General features: G+C 34.4%; 1 pseudogene; it reads left to right on the top strand.

The window, feature by feature from the left end:
* The first annotated feature begins 3,014 nt into the window (after window positions 1-3,014).
* Window positions 3,015-4,737, top strand: LOC140523167 (thiamine pyrophosphokinase 1 pseudogene; annotated as a pseudogene).
* Window positions 4,738-7,374: the final 2,637 nt, after the last annotated feature.

A 7,374-nucleotide genomic window follows, 5' to 3' on the forward strand; every position in this document is an offset into this window, starting at 1 on the left:
TTACAAATATCATCTTTTCATGTAGTATTATAAACAGTTCAACTTTAATAAGTCGTGTATGATTTCTTTCTCCTGTTTACTTTTCCATACTTCTCTTGATTCTTGTATTTCAAAGTTACATTTTTCTGTTCAGCTCTGGTCTTTTCATCAAGAATGTCTGAAAGTATATTGTTTCTCTGGTTCTTCACTTTGGGCTAGTTCATGTAAGTCTTCCTATGCTTCTCTGAATTCTTATTCATCATTTCTTAGAGTACAGTAATATTTAATTACATTCATGTACCCCTATTTGTTTAGACCTTCCTTAATTCATGAAACCTCTCTGTTTCCATGTCTGTGTTACAACAAAGTGTATATAAGACCTTTCTGTCTTTAATTTTCTTATGCGTATGTCTAACAGACCATTGGATTAATGGGTATAGACATTCTGATCATTCTTTACAATGATTCCAAATTGCTTTCTAGAACAGTTGGACCAATTTCCAATTCTATCAACAGTGTATTAATGGATCTGTCTTGGAGCCATTGCAAAGTAAAATCAGTAAATTTTTTGTCATCTTTGCCAGTTTGCTCTATGAGTCCAAACTGTGTATGATTCCTTCATAGAGTTGTTACAGTTTTCAGTCCTTCATTTGAGCTGTTCATACACTTTAGGAAAAGTTCGATACTTGTGTTAATTCCCTAAATAACTTAGATATGAGATTCATTTCAGAGATATTTAATCCATTTCTCAAATGACAGTTTAAGGACTTTGATGATTAATATCCTTCTACAAATATCCAGCCTAATAACTGTTCTTTTGGTAACGCAGTTAGATGCCTCTTATTTTCCAGGACCTGGAGAGGCACTATGGTATAGTGGATAGAAGATTGGTCTTTGAATTAGAAATACTTGAGTTCATATATTATCTCTACTAGGTACTAGTTGTATGACTAGATAAAAAACAAGATAAAGATAAAGAAGATAGAACATGACAGTGTTTCAGGCAGCTCTCCCACATTGTTGTGTAGGAGTTACTCATCCATACTGGAGTCAGCAGTTTTAAAATGGAGTTCCCAATTGCCTAGAACTTTCCCCCACATCTTCAACGCCATCTTTTTTTGGAACTTCACAGATGAAAGTGTTTGGTTTTCCATGTGTTACAATCTAGATATTCTCACTCTGTGATTGTTGGGTTTTAGATATTTTGGGTGACATATAGTTTTGTTAGATAAGTAATTAATGATTCAATAAGTAACATAATTAGTGGTTTAGTTTTGCCTTGTTATTTATTTAAATTTTATTCATTTGTCCTTGTTGAAGTGATATGGTGCAACATGAATTAGAATGAGACAATCTCTTGATAATTTCATTACTTTGGGTTGCCAGAAACTAAATGGTACTGAGGCACAAGTTGCTAAAGTTATCTTTACTTCTACTTTATTTTCTCTCACTAAGTGCTGTTAGCTTCCCAATTCCAAGGAAGAATTGGCACATATATAAAAAGGAGTAGAAGTGTTGTCTTAGGTCTTGTGGTTGGTTTGGGTAAACTCTACATACTTGCACAATTTGTCATTTTCTACTTGTTGTACGAGTTTTATTTCTACACATATTGGCCTATAGGGATATTTGTATTCATTTCTCCTTGAGATAATGTCCTACAATTCTTCTTGTCATCTTTTATGATATGTAACCTCAAGTCTCATACCATCAATGAAAGATAAACAGTTAAAATGTGAAAATTAAAAGAATGCTTGAAAGTTCTCTATTTCATTGAATATCATTTTTCCCCTGAAGGAGTATACTCAGTTTTGTGGAGTCGATGATTCTTGGTTTTAATCCTAACTCCTCTGACCCCCTAAATATCATATTCCAAGCCCTTTGATCCCTTAACGCAAAAGCTGCTACAGCTTGTATTATCCTGATTGTGTTTCCACATTACTCAAATTATTTCTTTCTGGCTGCTTGCTCTATTTCCTCCTTGACCTGGGAACTCTGAAATTTGGCTACAATATTCCTTGGAGTTTTCCTTTTAGGATCTCTTTCCAGAGGTGATGGATTCTTTTCATTTTCTATTTTACCCTCTGGTTCTAGAAAATCAGGGAAGTTTTACTTGATAATTTCTTAAAAGATGATATCTAGGTTATTTTTTTTATCATGGCTTTCAGGTCATCAAATACATTTTAAATTGTCTCTATTAGGTCTATTTTCCAGATCAGTGATTTTTCCAATGAGATATTTCACTTTGTCTTCTATTTTGTTCATTATTTTGATTCTTTTTTATGATTTCTTGATTTCTCAAGAACTCATTAACCTCCATTTGCTTGATTCTAATTTTGAAAGAATTATTTTTGTCAGTGAGCTTATAGATCTCCTTTTCCATTCAACCAATTATGCTTTTCAAGGCATTCTTCTCCTCTTTGACTTTTGGACTTTTTTTTTCCTTTTGGATTAGTCTATTTTTAAGATATTATTTTCCTCAGTATTTTGGGGTTTTCTTTAGCAATCTGTCGACTCTGTTTTTGTGATTTTCTTGCATCACTCTCATTTCTCTTCCCAGTCTTTCCTCTACTTGATTTTCAAAATCCTTTTCGAGTTCCTCCATGGCCTGAGACCAATTCACATTCCTCTTGGAGGCTTTGATGTAGGAGCTTTGACTTTGCTCTCTTCTTCTGGTGGTGTGTTTTGATATTCTCTATCACCAAAGTAAGATTCTGTGATCTGAGTTGTTTTACAATGTTTGCTCATCTTCCCAGCCAAATACTTAACTTTTTAACTCTGTCAAGTAGGAGTCTGCATTCAGTGGGGGTGGGGGTGCAGTAAGGGTGGGTATACTCTCCCAGGCTTTAGGGATTTTATATCAGCTGCTTTATCCTCCACTATCTGTGGACTCAGAGATCTGGAAACAGCTCTGCCACCACTCCTAATGCCTTGGTCAGAACATGCACTGCTCCTTCACCCAGATCCCACAAAGTATTTTCTCACTGATCTTTTGGTCATTTGTGGGTTGAGAAGTATAGAAACTGCTACAGCTGCCAATGGTTCAATCCCCTGAGGCCTGCTCTGGACCATCTGTGCAGGAGCAGCCCACACCAGACTGTACTCCATTGCCAGTGTGAATTACCCTTCCTGTTAACTTTCCAGGTTGCTTTGAACTGGGAATTTGTTTCACTCTGTCATTTTGTGGGTTCTGTAGTTCTAGAATTTGTTTACAGTAATTTTTGCAGGCATTTAAAGGCTTTGGGGGGAATCTCATGGAACTCCCTCCTTTTACTCCACCATCTTGCTTCTGCCTCAACTCCATTATCTATGTCTATAAATTCTTAAATCAATAAAATGCAGAAAGAGCAGATCAATGAATTGGGTGTTCAATTAAAATGAAACTAGAAAATAACAAATTAGAATCCCCAATTAAGCACCAAATTGGAAATCTTGAAAATCAAAGGTGAGATTGAGATTATTAATGTTGAAAGTAAGAAAACTTTTGAGCTAATAAATAAAATTAGGACCTGGTTTTATGAAGAAAAAACCCAAAATAATAACATAGATAAACCATTGGTTAATTTAATTAAAAAAGAAACAAAGGAATTGCTTTCTCTGCCTTGTCTGTTGGGTGGCTCTTCCAGCAGCTATACAGAAGCTAATAATCTGAAATGGAGGTCTCCTTACCCCACTGGAGTGCTTGCTTCCCACCGGGAATTTGAAGTATTTCTATTGATTGTTTGTTTTTTTTTCAGTTAAGTTTTTTTTTTTATTATTATTATTTATTTTTAGCACGGTTTATAACAGATAAAGCAATTCCAACTTTTGGTCAGATGATACTTCTTTTTAAAGCATTTACAATATGGACCACAAAATAATTTTTTTTTTAAACATTAACCAGCTGAGATCAAATAATATTTATGTTGCTAACTTCACAAGCTCTTGACCTAATTGTCTCTACAGTATTACTAAGAATTAAAGGACCCTAACTTATTGTTGTTGGTCTAAAGTCCTATGCATAATAGCTTCATTTTAGACAACCTCCGATATTCCCCTACCCATAATCTATAATTGAATAGATCTGGCATTAAACTTATAAATTGTCTGTTGATTGTTGATCAGTCTTTGAACAGAAGTAATTTGCATCATTTGTGGAACAAAGCTATTCTAAAAGCCTGTGCTGATGGAGTTGTTAACCACTTCTATCATGTAACTGAAGGAGATCAGGAGAGCTTCTTAACCTGAGTATGCCAGTGGAGATTTTGATTCTATTAGGCCTGAAATCTAAGAGTACTATAAAGTTAAGGGATGTGAACTTTTCTCAAATCTTGATCAAGACTACACCAATTTTGCAAGTGTTCCAGAAGAAAATATTGGAAAGGGTCCTCTAGATTGACATGATTGTGACTTTGAGTGGATTTGCAGGACAATTTGACCAAATTGTGGCTTCTGTGGAGACCTTTATCATGCAAACTACCATAACTCCAGTGCCTGTTAACATAATACAAGCAGACTCCCTCATTTGCCTGTTTCAGCTGGGAAAGGACAAACTGCATGTAGACAGAATTTGAAGGTGATTGGTGTGGCCTTATTTCCGTTGGACACTCTTGTAAACAAATGATCGCAAAAGGCCTAAAATTGAACCTCATGAATGGTGTGCTCATGTTTAAAACCCTAGGCAGCACTTCAAATACCTATGATGGTTCTGGAGGTGTGACTAAGGAAACAAATTACCCACTCATCTGGACAATGGGAATCAAAAATGAACCTAGAAAATGATACTTCAAAATCCATCTGTGCTTTATCTAATCTGCTTATGACTGAAAATCTGGAGGGATAGATTTAGATTAGAAGAGTAATATATGCCACGAAGGGGAAGAGGAGACAGTTTTTTGTTTTAAGTATTGTTTTTATGCATTTAGGATACAACATTTTAAAGGAGAGATTCTATTTTTTTTTAAATGAAGGGGAAATTAATGGCTAATTAATTCTATTAAAATCAATTTACTTAAAACAAAAATTTGGATCAATGCCTTCTAAAATCCAAATCTGAATATTCACAGTAAAATTCATCACATCCTCCTTCCTTATCCTCCCATCAACAGTCCTCCCTTTTAAGCTCCTAATAAATTCCTCCAGAAACTTTCAGTGCTACCCCCAAGCCTCCATCAAAGGACATTACTGTGATCTGCTGCCCATTTGTCACATTGGATAAGTTTCAAAGTCTTAAGAGCAAAATTTTGTAATTTACTCTATGTTTCTTGCAAAAAGTTGTTATTTTATTCTTCTCAAATCACTGGTAACTGCTCATTATTATCATTCCTGTCCATGAAAATGGGGCAAAATTAATGATCTCAAGTATTAAGTCAGAATGGTCATCTAGGTGCACATAGACTGCCAGGCATAAATTCAGGAACTCATCTTCCTCAGGTAAAATCTCAGACATTTTACTATCTATGTGAACCCCTGGACAAGTCACTCAATCTCCTTTCCTCAATTTCTTCATCTGTAAAATTAGTTGGAGAAAGAAATGGTAAACGATTCCAGTATCTTTGCCAAGAAAACTCCAAATGGGGTCATAGAGTTAGACACAATTGACAAACAACAGAAAATTAAATCAGAATTGATTTTCCAAATTATTGGCAAGAAGATGTGGAATTTTGTTTTATTTATTTATTATTTATTTTATTTATAGACAATATAGTATACTTGGGAGTCTGCTTGCTAAGACAAGCCCAGGAACTATATGAACACACTTATAAATGCCTTCCACACAATTACAGTCAGATCTAAACAACTGGAAAAAAATACCAATTAATAATGGGCAAGCCAAGTCAATATAGTAAAAATCACAAGTCTTCCTAAATTAACTGACTTATTCAGTCTCATGCCTATCAAACTACCAAAAATTATTTTAAAGCTCTAAAACGTAATAGCAGAAGAGATCTGGAAGAACAAAATGTCAAAAATATCAAAGGAATTAATTAAAAAGATTCAAAGAAGATAGCCTAACTATACCAGATCTCTAACTGTACCACTTAACTATACCTATACTACACCAAATCTTCCTACACAGGATCTAACTATACCAGATAGTACAAAGTGTCTACCATCAAAATTTTATGGTACTGACTAAGAAACAGAGTTCAGTGGAATAGACTAGGTACACAACACATAGTAGGAAATGATCATAGTAGCCTAGTGTTTCATAAATCCCCAAACTCCATCTTCTGGAAAGAGAACTCTTTTGCAAAAACTGCTGGGCAAACTGGAAAACATTATTGCAGAAGCCATGTATAGATCAACAGCTCACAGTGTATACCAAGATAAGGTCAGAAAGGGTACGTACTTTAGACATAAAGTGTGATACCATAAGAAAATTAGGAAAGCAAGGTATAGTCTACCTGTCAGATCTATAGAGAAAGGAAGAAGTTATAACAAAATAAGACACAGAGCATTATGAAATGTACAATGAATAATTTTGATTATACTAAATTAAAAGTATTTTGCACAAACAAACTCAGTACAATCAAAATTCGAAGGAAAACAGAAAGCAGGCAACAATTTTTTATAGCATACATCTGTGATAATGGCCTTATTTCTCAAATATATAGATAACTGAGTGAAAATTATAAGAATACAAGTCATTCTTCAGTTGATAAATGGTCAAAGGATAAGAACAGATAATTTTTAGACGAATTGATCCGAGCTTTTTATAGTCACAGGAAGAAATGTCTTAAATCACTAATAATTAAATAAATGCACATTAAAACAACTGGGAGGTACTATCTCAAACCTCTTAGATTGGTTAATATGACAGAAGAGGAAAATGAAAAATGTTGAAGAGGTTGTTGGAAAATTGGGACACTGATGTGTTGCGTGTGGAGTTGTGAACTGATCCAAACATTCTGAAGAGCAATTTGGAAATAAGCCTAAAGGGCAACCAAACTGTGCATACTTTTTGATCCAGCAATAATACTATTAGATCTTTATCTCAAAGAAATCATAAAAATATGGAAAAGGACCCATATGTACTGAGTGTGTATATATATATATATATATAGAGAGAGAGAGAGAGAGAGAGAGAGAGAGAGAGAGAGAGAGAGAGAGAGAGAGAGAGAGAGAGATATGAACATAAAGGAATACTGTTATGCTATAAGAAATGACAAGCATGCAGATTTCAGAATAGTGGAAAACCTGGAATGGTTTGCATGAACTGATGCAAAGTGAAGAGAACAGAAGCAGGAGAACATTATGAACAGTATCAACCACGTTGTGCAATGACCAACTATGAATGATTTAACTTTTTTTAGCAATAAAATGATACAAAAATTCCAAAGAACTCATGATGGAAAATGCCATCCACAACTAGAGAAATAACTGAAGAAGTATGAAGGCAGATGGAAGCTTACAATT

This window comes from Notamacropus eugenii, chromosome 2, assembly GCF_028372415.1.
Source record: "Notamacropus eugenii isolate mMacEug1 chromosome 2, mMacEug1.pri_v2, whole genome shotgun sequence".
NCBI lineage: Eukaryota > Metazoa > Chordata > Mammalia > Diprotodontia > Macropodidae > Notamacropus > Notamacropus eugenii.